This window comes from Ziziphus jujuba, chromosome 11 (assembly GCF_031755915.1).
Source record: "Ziziphus jujuba cultivar Dongzao chromosome 11, ASM3175591v1".
NCBI classification, from domain to species: domain Eukaryota; kingdom Viridiplantae; phylum Streptophyta; class Magnoliopsida; order Rosales; family Rhamnaceae; genus Ziziphus; species Ziziphus jujuba.
In genome coordinates this window covers 17,573,655-17,594,705 of record NC_083389.1, presented here as the reverse complement: position 1 = coordinate 17,594,705, position 21,051 = coordinate 17,573,655, and positions in this window count along the sequence as shown.

Here is a 21,051-nt window from a genome sequence, read left to right as displayed (position 1 = left end):
TTCTTAACAAAAATCAGAATCTAAATTTTAACCAAATTAAATTTCTATGTCACCAATCGGTCCAACAAATTAAACATACAAATGCTTAAAATCCTCGTTGTCATGCTCTAAAGTTGCATGCGGACCAAATTTTTCTCTGTACCTGAAAGAATTTTGGCAGCCTTTAATAATTATTTCAGAGATAGGGGATGAGATTGGTGGGATATAATTTCCATGGAAATTTGTAATAATTCTGTCCTGCTTTTTCAAGTATAAGAAAACAACCATGAATTAGGCCATCTTAAGCCAACAAAAGACTTTCTTTTTCGTTAATTAATTTTCTTAAGCTGACGGCCAAACTCCGACAATTTCCATTAATTGAAAGGAATCTTTAGAAACTTCTATCAACAAAAATTAGGAACATGTCCATATAGTAATAATACGTATGTACACACTATATATATATTTATATATGCAACTTGCAAATCCGTATAATATTTATTTAATATATAAATTTGGATTACAAACTAGTACGTATACTGTGTAGTGCTTGGCACATTTATGCATATCTTTATACATATATGCATGTATATATTATATGTATTTATATTTTATGTATTCAATACACAGTAGAAAACATCATTATTCAGTTAAGACAAATATTTATAGCACGCAGAAAAATGTTATACATGCATTACAGCCTATTAACACATGTTTCTTGGATTTTTCTTGCATAATATGTAATCTAAGGACGTTAATATATATATATATATATATATATATGTATGTATATATTAATATATGTATGTAACTGCATACTACACATATTTTACATGCTTTCCAAATATATCATTTAATTTATATAATTGACCATGTTTTTATTTTTTTGGACATCTAGAAAAAGAAATTTATTTATTTATTTTTTGGGATGCCTTACATTCTATGTGCTTAAAACTTGATAAAGTAACGAATGGGTAAAATGAATTCACTACTGAAATAAACATGAAGATAAATACAAATTCTATAAGGAAGAATATATACATTTTTGAATTACTACATTTTCTTGTCGAATTGAAATTAATTATTTTCTTAAACTATAATATTTAAGACTTGAAGTTTATATATTTAGAGCAATGATGAAAAAAGTAGCAGGATCTCACCCAATCAGTACTATGTACATGCTTTGGAACAGCCGGGTAACAAAGTCCACGTTCCTAAACAGAGACGTATAAAAATAATAATGATAATAATAATAAAAGTCAGTTTTATGCATCTATATCATTTCTATAAAAGTCATAACTTGATATAGAAATTTATATAAACTTAGGAATTAACAAGACACCACCTCCATGACTTACATTACTTGAGGCAAAGTACATCTGTTTGACGTGGGACTTTGAATGAATTAAACTTAATAACTTGCTAGATGTACATAAAATTAATCATAAGCGGCGGTCCAAAAAATTTAGTTTAGAGAGACATCATTGAAAACAATTTTTTTTATTTAAAAAAACTCAAATTATAATTATTGCTAATAAAACAAAAAATATTATATTTTCTATTCAACTATTATAGTATTGTAGTATAATATAATGAAATAGTTAAATAATATAAATAATATTTGAAAAGAAAAAGATTTTACATGTATTCAACTAAAAAACTAAAGAGAAATTGATATTTATTTGTATAAAAAAGTTAGTCTAAATGGTATCTTAGATATTATTTTTTTCGAATAAAGAAATTTATACTTGAGCTATGTAAAATAAGTATTTTTACAATGTTTAATAAAGTATCAAGTTAAAAAGGAAAAGTTAAACAAAATGAGGAAAAGTGTGACTACTAGATAGGAAATCTGAAGGGGAGGCACATATGCCTAAATTTTAGTGATAATTATGTAATTAGGCAAAAATAACCAATAAAAATGTGATTTTTTTTTTTTTAAATATCGAGGGGGTGGGCAAGTCCTAATGTAAATCCATCCCGTTCTTGACCTAATTTTGATATCATAAATGTATATAAATCCCAAAATGTTTTTATTCAAAAAAAAAGAAAAAAAGAAAAAAAGAAAAAAAGAAAAAAAGAAAGAAAGAAAAATCCCAAAGTGTTTTGTATGTGAACTCGTAAATCTGAGAAAAGCGGTTTGCTTCAATGAAGGCATATATTTAATTTACTCACATATTTTGATAATTCTTATAATTGAATTTATGGAACATTACTAGTCCTATTAGACGGCTATTCTAACGGTCATCGCGCAAAAAAAAAATTAGGTCGACGTGTTGAAATTCCTTGATTACTTTCTTGGTCATCTTTTAAATCCTTCCTAACCAATTAATTAGAACATTAAACAGAACGCTTTCAATAAATTCAATTGCTCCAATATTCATTGCTTGTGTAACATCATATATGTCACGTCAAAAAAAAAAAAATCATATATATTAATAGTTCTCATGCCAAAAGATATTGGAGTATTTTTTATTAGAAGTGCAGATCCATATATTTGAAAATTATAATCATAGCCCCTTCATATGTTAGATTAAATTTTTTTTTTTTTTTGGTAATTGATTAATTTTTTTTTTTTGGTTAGTGGTATAACGATCACTTTACATGTTAAAAGTGAGAAACTATGTTTAATTTTAAAAAATGCTTTGAAACTTTAATTTCTAAGAAATAGTTATAAAATGGAAGCATGAAACAAGATTTTCTTTGAAATCAACGGTGTAGTAGCAAATTTTATTGTATATCATCATTTAGAAATTGGCTGCAAGGTTCAGTGATTATTCGCTCCAGAGATTTCAAATCATAAAATTTGTGTATTAATTCTCCCCGCATGTCTTTTCCAACAACCGCCACGGGAAGAAATTATGAGGACACCGTATCAATCATAATTTCAAAGCCTTGAACAAAATTGATGAAAGTGATGCCTTTATTTATTTATTTGCTTATTATTATTATTATTATATATTATTATTTTTGCAAACGGATGAAAATGACGTATTATGTTTGTTTTTTTTTGGGGAGCATTTACACTCATCCCAATTTTGATGTTTTGGATCTTTAATTTTTCCGTTATAGGTTTGAATGGTTTATTAATTGAGCAAATTTTACTTAGTTCATTTTTTATTGATGTGATGATTTTAGTATTAAAGCTATTTTTATTAGCTTTTGAATTACTTTAGTTGAATTACCATCTTTTATAAAAAGTTCAATTAATGAAGGTGATCTATCATAGAAATAATTTAAAGTAATTTATAAAAATAATTCAAAATACAAAAATATATTTTATAAAACAAATATCAAGGCTAATTTTTTTGTTTTTTTTCTCTTCATCTATGTAATGTTTTTTGGTTACATTTTTTATTTTAGAAAAAAGTATATGTATATTTTTTAAATTCTGTTTTTTTTGGGGCACATGTCTTGCTTTTTTTTGAACCTTTTATCGTAATTTTTTTTTCTTATTACTTGTAAATATTACAATGTATTTTATTGTTCATAAAATAAATATTTCTACAGGTCTTTTTTCTTTTAGTACCAATGCTCAATATCTATAACATTTATATCTATATATATATACATATATATATATATATATATATATTTTTTTTTTAATAAACATATTTTGAGATATAAAATTTGGAAATATTGACTCTATTTCCTCTCAAACTATATAATATTAAGGTTATTCTTGGCCCCTGGAAATGTTTACATGTAGTTCAATGATTATTAAGGCTGTGCATGTTGAAGCCACATGTGTTTTTCATCAATCCTTATTGTGAAACATATATTTAAGTTTGGGGTTTTAATGCCCAAAAAAATACAAGGTTTAGAAGCCAAAATACAAAACAAGATAGCATTTATGGGGTTATTCCTGCCAAACAACCTTAAACTAATTAAAAAAAAAAATCAAACATTGTGATATGATACCTTACTTAAATATTATAACGTTGATATGATCAATGGCCGGTTGTCTATGTCAATTACATATCCAGGCAATTGATTCATATACAGTCTACATTTTTATTTTTATTTTTTATGAAGTAAGGTTTCTTTTCTTAGTTTTTTTTTTTTTTTGAATAAAAAAGGTTGAAAGGGTTGAAGTTGCTCAATTTTTGCAGTCGTAAATGGTGGATCTACCAGCATGCATTGATTAAAAAATAATAATAATAAAAAAATCCATGTATATCTATATTTATAATTAGGAGTCTTCAAATAAGATAATAGTAGGATTTCTCTACCCTCTTGGTCATAGTCATTGTGTTTAATCATTTGGCTGGCCTCTCCTTAAATGAAAAACCAATTGCTATTAAAAAAATAAAACAAAATAAAAAGACTTCATTTCAAAAAAAAAAAAAAAGGTATCTTATGTGAATCAATCTACGTAATATGTATACACAGCCTAATATATATAATATAATCCCCGACCCCCAAGACCATAGGTATACATAGAATTTATTTATTTATTTTATTTTTTCGAAGATCAAGGTATATATAGAATTAAAATATGTATTTTTTTTTATATATAATAAATGTATTTTGTGAACAATTTACTATAGAGGCGTCTGATTGGAATAAATTGAAAATGGGGAAGGCAGAGAAGCAATTTAATCCTAACATTATTAATATTATTTTTAATAAACTTTTAAAAGAATTATTTTAATATTTAGATAATATAAAAGTTTAGATAAAATTATTTGGAAAATAATATACAATAGGCATGTGCCAAAGGGTATTTTTGTCAAATTGAAATTTGTTAATAATTTTTAAAAGAATTATTTTAATGTTTAGATAATAAAAAATTTTGGGTAAAATTATTTAGAAAATGATATAATGGGTATGCCAAAATGTTATTTTTGTCAAATTCAAATAATTTTTAATAACATTGTTGAAAGAATTGTTTTAATATTTGATATTTAAAAAGTTTCGACAAAATTATTTGAAAAATGATTAATTGGTATGCCTAAAGGGTATTTTTGTTAAATTCAAATAATTTTTAGTATTCAATTGGTTTAAAAGGAAAAATGAGTTATACATAATCATAATTAAGGGGGTTTATTTTTTATTTTGACAGTTTATAGATGTTATTTGTAAAGTATTAAATAGTTAGCGGGATTTTATTCAATTTATATTATTATTAACAATACTTATTTATAAATATTATATTGTAATAGTAATATTTTAACATTATTTTATTTTCTAAGAGCCGGTAATATGATTTTACTCCTTAAATTCTGTTACATTTTGGGTAATGCTCGGTTCCATAGGGTAATAGGGCGGGAATATATTAACCAGCTTTATCCAGCGTTTGGCAACACTAGTGCGCTTCTTACGCGCATAAAATGGCGTCGGTCCAACATCTGAGACCGTTTACGCCGGATAAGCTTTTATGCTTGCAATTTATTATTAAAAAAATAATAATAATTCTTCCTTGTCAAGGTCTCCACCACACTTGTTTTTGTCAATTTTTTTTTTAATTTTTGATAAAAATGTTATCTTTTTCTTAAATCTTCTAATATTATATAATTTAAGGTAATGTAATTATTATTATTTTAAATAGTAACTAAAATTTAGTTTAATAAATTAATGATAATGTAATAATTTAAGAAAATTGATTAAAATACAAAAAAATAACGATACTTTAATTATTAGTTATAATAGAAAAATAAATATCATTAATTTTTATTTTTAATGTTAAAATATTTTGTTAATTCTTTTAATAAATATTGTATATACTATAATTATAGCTTTTGATTGTGTAACTATTATCATGAATCAGAACTCTATTAAATATATTATGAATAATGTAATCAATTTCTTAAAATTATATTGAGTAATGATGAAAAATTAATTTATCTATTCTAAATTTAGAAAATTTTTTATGAATAATAATAAAACAACTAATTTCATCTATTTTGAGTAGTGTAATTATTTAAGAAAATTAAATTAATAATAATCAATTTTATTTTAATAAAAATAATTTTTGTAAAAAGAATTTATAATATAGTACATTCTTGCACATACAATCTTAATGCGGTATAATACATTACATTACAGTTTGATAAAACACAATATAACTAATATTGTATAATCTTGCCTACCAAACATACCTTTTACATTTAGGATTTTAAACTACAAAAATTTGCCTAGGGAATAAAATGCAAAATGCTGGTGATTAAAAAAAAAGATAATTACATTAACTTACCTCTAAGTTTGAAAAATTTTCATACTGATCGTCATATTTTCATTTTAAAAAATAATAATAATAAAATAGATATCTAAATGTAAAATAATTAAGTGTGAAGACAAAATCCATTTATATATCATTTCGTTTAATCATTGAATATTTCAAAACTAATGTCACATACATTTCCATTTTCTATGAAAATTAAATAGCCAAAGACAATGTTATTATGGCCCCATACCGGATAGTTGGAAGATGATTGTCGGCAACATTGCTGTGTCACAAGCCAATTCCAGGGAGACATCCCATATGTCCCTACAGAAAGCTTCAATTGATCCTAAATCCCATAACTATCACCATTTCAATATTATACTTTTATAAACAATACGATTTGACGAGATGGAAAACACCTCCAACTCACATTTTCTAATCAATCTTTACAAAACCAATAAAAGTAAACCTTCCATCAAAATGGAAAGCAATAACTGTGATGACCAGTGTGGAATAAGTGTGGGGAACTAATAGGTTATTTGATGTCCAATCCCACATTGTTCGAGTATGGATCAAATATAATAATAATTACTTTTATATAACATCAAGGCCTTTTCAGAGCATTTGGCTTCAGGGTTCGAAAGAACTCTGAAGTTAAACCAGTTTAAGCAAAAGCAATTATAGGATATGTGACATTTTAGAAGTTCTGAATAAAGACAACATCATACCAAGTGTGGTGCCTAAATTACAATCAAAGAGTGACATATCCACTAGTAGAGGGGGGTATTACAAATGGTATCAGAGCTTATACCTGATCAAAAGTGTGCCAGCGAGGACAGTGGACCCAAGACAGGTGTAAACCACTAACAGACTACCTGCTGTCTAATCACACATCGTCTAGGTATAGATCAAAGGATGGTTCAAATGTAATAATAGTTACTCTTATAATGCCAAGACTCCTGAAACGATTGACTATAGGGTTCGAAAGAACTCCGAAGTTAAGCACTCTTATGCTAGAGCAATCCTAAGATGAGTGGCCTCATAAGAAGTTTTGAATAAAAAGTCACATACCGAGTGCGGTGGCTACATTGAGGACATACTGAGTAAATGTGGTAGCTAGGATGGGTGACCTCTTGGGAAACTCTGAATGATAGGTTTGTCAGTGGAGGTGGGGTGTTACAAATGATATCAGAGCTTGTACGCAGCCGCAAGTGTGCTAGCTAGGAAGTTGGGCCTTAAAGGCGATGGATTATGACCATCAATGTGGGCAAGTGTAAAGCACTGGCAGGCTATTTGGTTCCAATCCCACATTGCTCCGGTGTAGATCAAGGGATGGTTCAAATGTAATGATAGTCAGTCTCACATACTAAGGCCTTTTTAGAGTGGTTGACTTCAAAATTCGAACGAATTCCAAAGTTAAGTGCTCTCAGGTGAGAACAATTCTAAGATGGGTGACTTCCTAGGAAGCTGTAAATAAAAAATTTCATACTGAGTGTGGTGGTTAAATTGGAGACAATATCGTCAAAGAGTGAGCAACTAAGGATAGGTGACCTTTTGGGAAGTTATGAATAAAAATCCCATATAGAGTGAACTCCAAAGTTAAGCGCTTTCAGGTGAAAGCAATCTTAAGATGGGTGATCTCCTAGAAAACTTTAAATTAAAAATTCCATAGTGAGTGTGGTGGCTAAGTTGGAGATAATATCTTCAGAGAGTGAGCAACCTATGATGGATAGTCTCCTAGGAAGTTTTGAATAGAAAATCCCATATAGAGTGAGTGTGGTGGCTAGGATGGATGGCCTCTTGGAAAGAATGAAAAATCTTATACCGAATGTGGTGGTTAAATTTGAAATAATATTTTCAGAGAATGATAGATCTGCCAGTAGTGGCAGAGTGTTATAACTTTGAACAAAAAATCTTGTACGAAATATGGTGGCTAAATTGAGGATAATATTGTCAGATAATGACAAATCTACCAGTGATGGCTGGATGTTAAAATGGCTCCCTTTAGTGGCCTTCATGTAGGTCTCTACATAACCTTTCAATTTTTGATATATTTCTCTGAAATTCAAATCTCATCTTTTATTTTAAGTATAAAAATGTTTGTTAATGTCTCCTTTCTATTAATTATAGAAGTTCACTAATTTGCTTGGTGAAAAAAATTGAAATCCAAGGATAATTTGCTGTCAGCTCCTTTTTTCCTGTTGTTGATATTTTTAATTTGTTCTCTTTGTTTTGCCTAAACATTTTTGTATGTTTATAGGTTGTTGATATTTTTAATGTATTATAATTATACATGTTTTTATTAATGGATTTAACCTAAATTTATGTTTAAATAATCTATTAGTAATTAATATATGTTTCTTATATTTTATTTAAAAAAAATGGAAAATGGATAAGCATTTGTAACAGTCAAATATTTTACAAAGTCATCAACCTTTTTGTTTAAGAATTTAATAGATGGGATATTTTCAAAATTCTTTTTGTGCCAATCCAAAGGAGTTATATATTGTGAAATCGTGTTGCTTTTTATGTTATGTGTCAATTCTGGTAATTAATTACTAGTGAAACTCATATGTTGTTTGACAATTTAATTGGCTATTAAAAGGGATTGATTTTATGTAATCAGATTTTTAGTATAAAAAATTAATAAACAATTAAATAAATCCAATTAGTATTTACTATCTTATAATAAGTCTCATCAATGATAATCAATACCATGGATGATAAATAGCAAAAAGAATTTTATGTGCATCATATTTATGTAATGAGTTGAAAGAATGTTAAATTTGAGATTCATGGAAGCTTAACTTTGTCCTAAATTTCCTCCAAATAATTATGGGCGGCGATTGACGTGGCTAGCCAAAACCTAAAAAAAGAAACCTAGCCAGACGTTAAAGTCGTGATACTGGTGAATGTCTTTATTTGGCCTTTATGAGAATTATTGAATTGAAAGTGAAAATCTATTGATAGTTTACAAGTTTGTTATAGTCTGCTTGCTTTGACTTTACCGTAATTAATTCGTATCGCCAATTTCCTCTTTAACACAAAAATCATTTATTATGTATGCTAAACATTTTAGTAATGTTGTTAATTAAATTAACAAAAGTCAATGAAAAAATGCCGAATATTATGAACTAAGTGCATGGTTGATATACATATACATATATATATATATATATATACTTTAGTTTGGTTGGAGCTGAATGCACTTTAGGTTGGGAGAATGTATTACCCCCGATATATATATATATATATATAAATTATTACCAAAACAAAATTATCACAAAAAAATGAATTAAAAATTAATAGAGTAAATAATACATAATATATATATATATATATATATATTGTCAGCTGCGAAACATCATATATATATATATATACACGTAAAATATACTTATTAAATTTGTACTTTTCCTCTATGGCGCTAGCCTCAATATATATATATTTATTAAAATCTCATATTAATAATAATAAAGGTATATCAATTTGCACATACAAAAATGTTTAAGCAAAATAAAGAAAACAAATTAAAAATATCAACAACCTATAGACATACAATCATACACAATACAAACAAAAGAGAAAAAGGAGCTGACGGTGCGGGGAAGAAACAAATATATATTCTCAATCTATGAGGCATTCCAAATAGTGATTGGTATTTTCCCACTAGAATCAAGGGACTTTTTAATTTCCATTTCGTTATTTTGTTTTTAAAGAGTCGCAATCTGTTCAATGAGCACATGCATGACGCACAATTCGCTGGGAAAAAAAAAAAAAAAAAACAAAACAGAACAAAACGTTGCAAAAATGTATATGCAAGAGTCGATTTCGAGATGTTTTGGTTAATTTGTATATATGCAACTTGCATGGAATTCTCTGTGTATAAAAGTTTGAAAGGAATTAATGGTGCAAAAGTAGCTAAAGTTTTACTTTTTTGGTGAAACAGCTTGACGATTAAAGTTTCTTCGTACTGTCGTACAAGATACCATGCCCATGGCGCCCAAAAGAATAGCAAATTAATAATTATGAGACTTGCAACTTGCAAGCATGAATGAATTAAGTTCATCAAGGATCCAACTATTAGTTGTACATTTCATGCAAATTTTCAAGCAGAAATGCCATTCAATGATGCCTAGGATCCAACTATTGGTTGTACATTTCATGCAAATTTTCAAGCAGAAATGCCATTCAACGATGCCTTTTCGCCATATAAGTTCACTAAAAAAATTCAAAAATAGGTCTAAATAAAATTAGGCTACTTAAAAATTTTATATAAGTTGTTACATCACCTCCTATACGTTCATTAATTCTAAGAAGTATTTTCTTTCTTTTGACATGATTAAGCTACTTACATATATTATCTTAACATTCCTCTCCTACATGGTTATCTAGCTTTAATGTCAAGTTGAATAATAAATTTTTCAAAAATTTAAAATATTGAGAAAAATTATCATTATATTTTTATTATCTTAACAAATTCACCTAAAATACAATTTATTGGTTTTATCTTTTCATTTAAGGAAGCACGAATCTATTTGGCAATTATTTTAATTTTTTTATCATTAAGATTATAATAATATTAGGATAAATCTAGAGTGATCAATTTTTTTTTTTATCAAAATTTTTTTATCCATGATTTGATAATTTTTAAATGATTTATCTATCAATATATATAAAGCAATATCAATTTAACATCATTAAAAAATTATCATATAATTAGTTACCAAAATTTTGGTGATAAAATGGTCAAATGTTATCCTCTGCTTGTTTTTTCTTGTATACATATTTATGTTTTTTTTCTTACTTCAAACATATTTGAATACATGTTTACAATGAAATATTTATTTTTAAAATTTTTTTTGGTGATAAAATGGTTTGATCTTATCCAATGAATTGAAATTCAATGGTTTATAATCAAAGTTAAGCATAAATAAGCATAGAAAAAAAACAAGCAGAGGATCCTAGTTCTTTCGACCCTCAATTTCAATGATGTGAGAGGTAGATATTATATAGAGTCAAACTCACATTAACATTAGATTTGTTTTTTTTAGCTTTTGAATCATATCAAAAATTATGATTTAAAATTTAAAATATTATCAAATATACATTACATGATATACTAAAATCTTATTTAATCCGATGATTAACAAATATAATTTTAAATTTCATATTGAATTTGATTTAAAAGCTGAAAAAAAGATATTAATTCTAATATTCAACGCTTGATTTGAGTCTATCCAATACTATATACATAGTGATATATCATCAACCTTACTCTATTTAAATTTTTATTGACTTTAGTGAATCCTGATTATGAACAAATCTTTCATGCATGCAAGGAAGATTTATACAAGTCCTACAAATCAGCGCATGTATGATCTTAAATGATAGTTACGTAGGGTGATTTTGTTGCGTGCAGGAGAAATTAATCGTTGTCTTTTTTCTCAAGATGTTACTGTTTGGAAAAATAACAAGCTCTCTCCATTTATAAATTGACACATTCTTCATCACCGTACAAAAAAATTCAAAAGCAGGTACATGATCGTGAACCTTGTGAATAAGACTGATTGACGGGTTCCACCTCTAATTAACTAATTATCCTAAACTTCAGCAGTCTAATTGAAATAAATTATATTAAAATTTGCCGTGGGGGCTCAAGGTTCATCAAATAAAAAATGACTTCTGCATCATCGTCATTGTGTAATTCATGGCAGCTCTGAATGATAAAATAATAATAATAATAATAAATAAATAAATAAATAAATAAATAAATAAATTGTGGCAGTTTCTGACCATTATCGATGTCAATAATATAGCCTTCAAATTCATAGTCGCCCGCAAAATTAGCACGACCGTTCATTCCATTATACTATATTTCATGTGCATGTACTGAGGTTATATTTAAACATTTTTTTTTTTTTTGGAGAAAATAAAGTTATATTGAAACTTTCCAATGAAAAAAAAAAAAAAAAAAGTTGTATTGAAACTTCAAACTTAACTAATGAACCGGTATTATACTTCTGTACATTTATAGACTTTTTAGCTATCTTTTAGGTCCATGCGAAACTGCTTAACATATTTATGGCTAAAAGTAAAATTCAATTGACAATGACGTAATGTAGGCTTCATAACAGCCTAGGATTTTGGTTACTCTGTGTGTGTGTGTGTGTATATTGGTTACTCTGTGTGTGTGTGTGTGTGTATATATATATATATATATGACCCTATATTGTAGGGTGGATCTCGAAAGATATGAAAGATATCCCTCCAAGCTTAAATATGACTTTCATCGAAATGATTTTCATCCAATATGACTTTTCACATAATTCTATATGTATCTATGATATATATATAAGAAAATTTTATAGTGGGACGGTCTACACCATATAGTGCGGATTTCAGTATTGATGATGCTTTTTAAAGAAGCCGTCGTCAATATTGACCGCATGATAAAAACGTGCTGATGTCTGCACTATAGATAGACTATATATATATATATATATATAGATTTATATTCAAAGTCTTAAATAACGTTTATCTTATTTTATTAAACTAAAGTCTAATTTTTATAATAATTGAATGACATCAAAAATTAATATTTAAAATTTAAAAAATAATTAAATATGAGTTTAGTAACACACAAAAATCCTATTTAGAAAGAATAAACTATATAGAAATTCGATGATTAATAAATATAATTTTAAATTTCAGTTTCTAATGCGATTTAAAAACTAAAAAAGAAATGCCTCATGTTAGTCCTAATATTAAGGATCTTATTTAAGCATGACTATATTTGTATATTCAAATGGTTTTTAATATGAGTAGTAACATGATATCTTTTTTTATTTTAATCCTTAGATCGCATTAAGAACTGAGATTGAAAATTAAATTTATAAATCATCGGTCCAACAATATTCATTTTCCTTAAATAGGGTTTTAATATTTTACTGAAATTATATTTGATCACTTTTTTGAATTTTAAATTTTACTTCTTGATGTGATCTAATTGTTATCAAGGATGGATCTTAGTTTAACAAAGTAAAGTGAACCTTACATAGGCTAACATTATATCGATTTAGTTAACTATTGCATTTCTTCAAAAGTTGAAATTTAAAAATGTACTCACCATTGATCGGATTCAAGGGCTGAAAAAGGATTTTATTTTACCCTGGCTGCTATTATATATATGTTGTAGGAAAAATAAGCTCAAGACACATGGCGTAATCATAACCATCTATCTTTAAAGACCACTAAATATAGAGGCAATGACAGTCAAATAGTCTAAAGATTGGTCTCGGCTACCATATTAGGAAATAATCTTGTATATTTGACTAGGACTCATCTACTAAATCAGAAATTGGTCTCGTCTACTACACTAGGGATTGGTTTTGTTTACTCGACCAGGAATTGATTTGATAAATGTATACTATCAATATCATGGATGTCACAGAGCGAAGTCTTCGTACGCTTCAAATTCGAACGATAATAAATACGATCTATATTTAAACTAGCTAATTCTTATTTGAACAATATCTAAAGATAACAGGTAATATCACATGATTTTTCCATGGTTTACTGTATGATCCGATGAATTCAAATCAAATGGCACTACCATCTTCAAAGGTCCAGATGCTTTTATAAGTAGCTCTTACTTCTCTAAGAATGATACGATCTAAAATATTCTCTCCACTATCTCTTCTATAAAACACCATATTTGATTTTTAATTTAAGCATTGGAGTGTCTTTAGCCAGCACCACATTAGTACTCTGAGGGTTTATGTAATATCCCACCCCCACAGGTGGACTTGTCATTCTCTGTCGATATTGTCTCAATTTAGCCACTGCTACTCAATAAGCAATTTTTTTGTTAAGAGCTTCCACTGGCAAACCTGTCACTTTCTATATTGTCTCCAATTTAGCCATTGTACTTAGTTTGACTTTTTTTTTTTTTTTTGGGTTTAGAGCTTCTTAGAGGGTTATTTGAATTTTGAAGCCAACCACACTAAAATAGCTCCAGCGTCATAAAAGTGGCTATAATTACATTAGAGCCATCCCCCATTTCACACTCTTGTGATGTGGGATTGTATACAAAATAGCTTGCCAATGCCTTTTGCACCCTATTATATTGGTTGTCACAATCCACCCCCCCTCCTTGGCGGTCCAGCGTCCTCTTTAGCATACTTCCGGCTAAGTACAGATTCTGATACCATTTGTAATATCCCGTTTCCATTGGAAAACTTGTTATTCTCTACCAATATTATTTCTAATTTATTCTATTTCATTGGGTATGAGATTTTTTTGTTTAGGCCTTCCTAAGGGGTCATATATTCTTTAACCACTCTCATTGAACACTCTTAACTTTAAAATTCTTTTGAATCCTAAAGTCAACTTCTTTAAAAAGGTCTCGGTGTTATGAATGTGACTATCATTACATTTGAATCATCCTCTATTCCATACTTGGATGATATAAGATTGGACATCAGATAGCTTGCAAGTGCTTCTCGCACCTTCCCACACTAGTTGTCACATCTTAACTTTATCTTTGGATGTAAGTTAGTAGTTCGATAGTGGCTAAAAGTAAACAAATAGATGGTTTAGTTAGACGGAGCAGTGGTTAGTTATACAGTGGTCGACTAGACGGTCAAGTGGTTCAATTGATGAACCGTTGGTTGATGCAACAATTGACTAGATGAACGATTAGTTAATTTGACTAACATCAAATTGAAAGACATATTGGAGGTTGAATTTTTTGCATCAACCATATATACCATTATATTGTCAACCTCACGCTACTTAAATTTTTTATTCACTTTAGTAAATCCTGATTATCAACAAGTCTTTTATGCATCCATGAAAAAAAGATTTATACAAGTCCTACAAGTTAGTACATGGAATATATATATATATATATATATATACCACTATATTTTCAACCTCACTCTATTAAATTTTTTTAATGGTTTTAGTGAATCTTGATTATCAACAAGTCTTTCATGCATGCATGGAAGGAAGATTTATACAAGTCCTACAATTTAGGGCATGAATAATGTATCTTAAATGATAGTTACGTAGGGTGCTTTTGTTGTGTGCGACAGAATTAATGGATGTTGTTTTTCTCCAGACATTACCTTTTGGAAAAATAACAAGCTCTCTCCATTAATATATTGACACCATCTTCATCACCGTACAAAAAACTCAAAAGCAAGTACATTATCGCCATCGGGAACCTTGTAAATAATATACTTGGATTGATTGATGGGTTCGATTTCTAATTAACTAATTATACTGAACTTTAGCAGTCTAATTGAAATAAACTCCATTGAAATTTGCCGTGGGGAACTCGTGGAGGAAATTCATCAAATAAAAAATGACTTTTCTCCACATTATTTGCCATTATGTAATTTATGGCAGTTCTGAATAAATAAAAAAATAATAATGAATAACAAACAAATAAATTATGGTAGTTTCTGACTATTGTCGATGTCAATAATATTCCCTTCAAATTCATAGTCGTCCGCAAAATTAACACGACCGTTAGTTCTGTTATACTATAGTCGAGTGCATGCACTAAGGTTATACTGAAACATTTTTTTTTTCTTTTTTTGGTGACTAAGGCGATATCGAAACTTTCCATCAAAAAGAAAAGGAAAAAAAAAAAGTTATATTGAAATCTTTTTTTTTTTTTTTTTTTGGCTTGGAAACAAGGTTTACAAACAACCCAAAACACCCATAGCCAAAAGCGTACGAATGGGAGATGTCAAGAAGACTCATCTTTTGGGCAGCAAACAAGAGAAATTGCTAGGGAGGGCATCTAGACACAAAAAACCACAACAATTGTTATGATGACACCAGCCACTAATAAAATGGGCTAGGAAGTTGGCCTCCGTAAGGACCCAACTAAATAATACATCCTGAAAGTAAGCATTCAAATGATGAATTTCAGAAATAACCCCTGTGGCCAATTAGTGAGTGGAGTGGAGATCTTGATTAAGGATGTTCACAATGACATTCCTCGCATCTGACTCCAAACACACCTGCTTCCACCCTTCCTCCTTTGCTAAATATAAACCATGAAGAATGCCGTAGGCTTCAGCTAACTCCACCAAGTCCATTTGGAGATGACCAACCTTGATTTTTAAAACCTTGCCTCATGATCTCTGGCGATAGCACTGATGGTGTTAAAACCATCTTTCACTGCAGCATCATAATTAATCTTTATGAAGTGAGCAGGTGGTTTCCTCCATAAGCCCCTACTAACACTAATTGCATGTGTTTCAAAGTTCTCCTTGGAGATCGAAGCCTTAAGCTCTGCAAATCTAACCCTAAGGAGGTTGACAATGTTGTCCAGATTGAAAACTTTGTTTTCGTGCTTGGTTAAATTTCTAATTTTCCACAGCTGTGCAAGCAGGAGAGAGGCATATAAAAAGAAGTCTTCTTTGTCAACTGAGTGCACTTGCAGGTATCTTGTTGGATTGACAAATAACTGAAGTTTGTCCTCAACTGAGGAATCTTCGAAATCATCCCATTTGATACTACACGGGAGCACAAACTACAAAGCTTTGGCTACTTGGCAGTGAGAAAAGAGATGATTATCCGACTTGATGCACCCACAACCGTATATGCAGTCTTTGTCGCTTACAAGAATATTACGGTTTAGCAAATTCCCAAAAGTGGATAAACCCCTATTGTACAATTTCCATAAGAAAAACTTCTGCCTGTCGTGGATCTTGGATGACCAAAGAAACTTCCACCATAGATTAGCCCGAAACCCACTCCAAAATTCCATCTTAAAAGTAGACTTTACCGAAAAAATGCCTTTGTTATTCCCACACCAAATGAGTTTATCCTCTAAATGATTGAAAGAAGGGATTTTGCCAATGTTTTTGACAGTTTCTTCATCGAATAGATTATGAAGCTTCAGGGTATTCTAGTTTCCATTCGAGCATTTTAGAGAGTCAACCATACCAAATTTGGTCCTATTGGCTTCCGAAAGCGGTTGGGGCTTGAAATTGAGGTTGTTAGGGATCTAGGGATCCTCCTAAAAGTTGATCTTATCACCTTTCCCCACTCTAAAGCAAAGACCATTGGAAAGAAGTTTTCTAGACTTGAGGATGCCTTTCCAAGCCCGAGAACCGTTCTTTGTGAAAGGGCATGACATGAAAGGTTTACCACTGCAATATTTGGCTTTCAGGGCTTGTACCCACACTCTATTCTCGTTGGTCCTTAAGTGCCAGGCTAATTCACTGAGAAGAGCCATGTTCATGTCTGTCAACCTCCTTAAGTCAAGCCCTCCTACCTTTTTTGGTTGGCAAACCCGTGACCAAGAAACGGGAATGAAAGTCCTGTTGTTCCTTCCTTGATCCCATAGAAACTTAATTGCCAAATTCTCTATGTTTTTTGCACCATAACGAAGGGAGCTTTACTGTGGACATTGCGTAAAGAGGAAGAGCAGTAACTACTGACTTGATGAGGGTGTATTTACCAGCTTGAGAAAGCAATTTTGATTTCCAGCCTTGCAGTTTAGCTTCAATCTTGATTCTTAGCTCCTCGTAGTCCTTTGAATGTTTTTTGTTACCAAACAAGGGATTTCCAAGATATCTGGCATCTTCTGGGAGATCTGAGAGATCAAAGAGAGCTTTGATGCTCATCCTAACTTTCGCAGAAGTATTTTTGGAGAAGAAACATCCAGATTTTGCATTGTTTATTCTCTGTCTAGACCATTTGTAGTAGAGATGTAGACTATTTTTGATTTCATTTACTTCCTCTGAATTAGCCTTACAAAATAGGAGGATGTCGTCTGCAAAGAACAAGTGGGATATAGCTGGTCTTGTTCTGCCGATCTTAATCCCATGTATTTTGCCATCCCTTTCAAGCTTGAACAACATCCTTGATAATAACTCAGAATACAAGATGAAAAGATAAGGGGAAGCGGATCCCCTGTCTTAGACCTTGTTGCACTGTGATTTTGCTGAAAACACTCCCGTTTAATAATAACTCCGCCGAATCGATAGAAATGCATCCTAGAATCAGGTCATTGATCTTGCGAGAAAAGCCAAGTTTCGCGATGATTTTGGTTAGGAAGCCCCAATCAACTCGGTCATAGGCTTTGGACATGTCAATTTTGAAACCTACCAGACCATTGCTGCTCTTTGTCATCTTCATCGTGTGAATATGTTCATTTACTAGGATCGAGTTTTCACCAATCCAACGATTCGGAATAAAAGCAGATTGAAAGGGATATAATCTTATTCAAAAAAGATTTGATTCTTTTTACGATTAACTTAGAAAAGATCTTATACACTAAATTGCAGAGACTAATAGGTCTGATGTGATTAAAAATCAAGATTTGCTTGACCTTGGGAATTAAAACCAAAAAAGTCCTATTAATAGCTCTGGGAATGAGAGCTGACCTGTAAGCATTTTGTATCATTGTTATGACATCTGCTCCCATCGTGTGCCAATATGTCCAATAGAAAATAGCAAGCATCCCATCAGGCCCGGGGCCTTTGATGGGATGCATGCTTTTAACAATTCTGTGAATTTCCTTTGCTGTAAGGATAGTGTCTATCCTGGTAATCCCTCCTTGGAAGAAGTCATCTAATCTGTCACAATAAACTGTGGGCTCTAGATGAAATAGCTCTTCGAAATTTCATGTTAGAAAGTATCCAATCTCCTGCCTAGAATGCAACCAAGTACCAGAATCATCCTTAATACTAGCGATAAAATTCCTCCCCCTTTTATCAATCAACAAAGCATGGAAGAACTTGGAATTTCGGTCCCCTGCCTTAAGCCACAAATCCCTAGACTTTTGACGTAGCACTAGCTCGAGCCTGAGTCTCCATTCATCAATGTCATATTAGACCACGTGAAGAGCTCTAATATTTTCTTCTGAAGGGGGGGGGGGTTGGCCAAATGATCCAGTTGGTGCTCTAGATCCTTTAATTGGGTTTGGCAATACCCAAAACTGTTCTTATTCCAATTCTTCAAGGCTAAGGCTATGTTGGCAACTCAAACATAAAGAGGAATTCGCTGTCTGGCCTGAGAGTTGCACAACCAAGCCTCCTTAAAAGTTTTCTCACAGGAAGGGTCACGAATCCATGCTTCTAAAAATCGAAAAGGCTGAGGTTGGTAAGGATGATCTTGTTTCAGATAGAGTTGGATAAGGAAGTGGTCAAACCCTGCGGGAGGCAAGTGAAAAACTCCTGCTTGGCTAAAGTAAGTTTTCCATGCAAGGCTAACGATGACTCTATAAAGGCGCTCTCTTATGTTCTGATGTCCCCACCTTCTATTGCACCAAGTATATGAGGCTCCACTGAATCCGACGTCTATGGCCCCCAACTGAAACATGAAATTCCTTAGAAAAAAAATTAGATTTGCTAGTAACCTTCCTGCCTCCAAATTTTTCTTCCTGACCCGTGACATCATTGAAGTCACCCATGCACATCCACATATCACCTCCTGTCTTAACTGCATCAGCTAACTCTACCCAGAAGCTACTTCTAAGGGTCCTCTTCGCAGGACAATAGCAAAACCAACAAAAACAAACAGCCTCATTGGAAAGTGTAGCCTTGACCCTAATGATCGAGGTCAATTTAGCACCACCGTCCAGTTAAGATCGGAGTTCCAAAAAAGAGCTAAGCTTCCTGCGGTGTTATCCGCTTCCACAATGCATGAACAATCAAAATAAAGCCTCTTGGCGATTCTAAGCATCTTCTCTTTAGTCGCTTTGGTTTCGATGAGAAATAAACCAAGCGGGGAGGATTTTCTAATGAGGTTTAGCAAACCTTGCACTGCTGAGGCTTTTCCCAGGCCTCGGTAGTTCCAAGCTATTAAACTCATGGCGAATGGGGGGGGGGGGGGGGGCGATTAAGGCCCGCCTCCTCGACCGTAGGGATTTCTGTGTTTTCTGACCCAATGTCTTGAACTGCATGGTGCAGAGGATTGCCATTGTTCAAAGACTTCCTAGCTAGCTGCTTCAGTTTTACTATAGGGGAAGAAAGCTTAGAGACAGACACATATGAACCAAAAGGGAGGAGAGAATCAAGACTCTATGATCATTCTGTGTGGTCTTCTGAGTGTGCTTCATAACGAAAACAAAAATTGGGAGGATTTTCTTTTTTTTCTTTAATCGTAAGGCCCGGTTGTCGTTTGGTATAATCCATATTAGAAGGAGACCAGGCTACCCTTTTCCTTTTATTGTTGTTGTCTGTAGCTAGCTCTTTTGGGTCTGCAGAAGCCATCCTACTCGCATTGAATCTGAACTCAGTATTCTTTTCAAATTTTGAGGATTGGGCCAAATCAAAAATCATGGGCCCAAGACCTTTAGGTCCTTCAGAAAAAGGGCGAGGGAAAGAGCCTGCCCTATTCACAAATTCAAAATCCTTCACGTGGGTGTCTGACTTGCCCTCCTCATATGAAAAGACGTTGTAGCTTGTAGGTTGGGCTTCTATAGTACCAGGGATACCCACGTGTTCTAGGCTTATTGGATGGCAGGTACTACCCTAATCTTCCTTTAAACGGGCTTCAAACTTAGTGGAGTGAGATCCACGCACCTATTGCAGGTGAGTTGACTCGTCTTCATCCCTAACCTCTTTTACTGAGTTATCCGGGGCCAAACGATCTGCATTTTCTAGGTTATTATCATTCGTATCAGTCTATGGATCAGTGTTGACATCTTCTGAGGAAGAAACGAAAGGCCCTCCCCTAGGAATTGGAACCCATTGCAGCAGAGTGTTATCTTTTCTCTCTGTATAAACGTCTGGCTCAGCTTTCAACCAAGGGCTGTACTGGGTGCCTTCAATGCTATTACCATGAGCGTTGGAAGTGGAGCAATTCCTCTTACCATGCCCAATAATCCCACAACCATAGCAACACTCTACTAGTTTCTCATATGCAAACTGAAT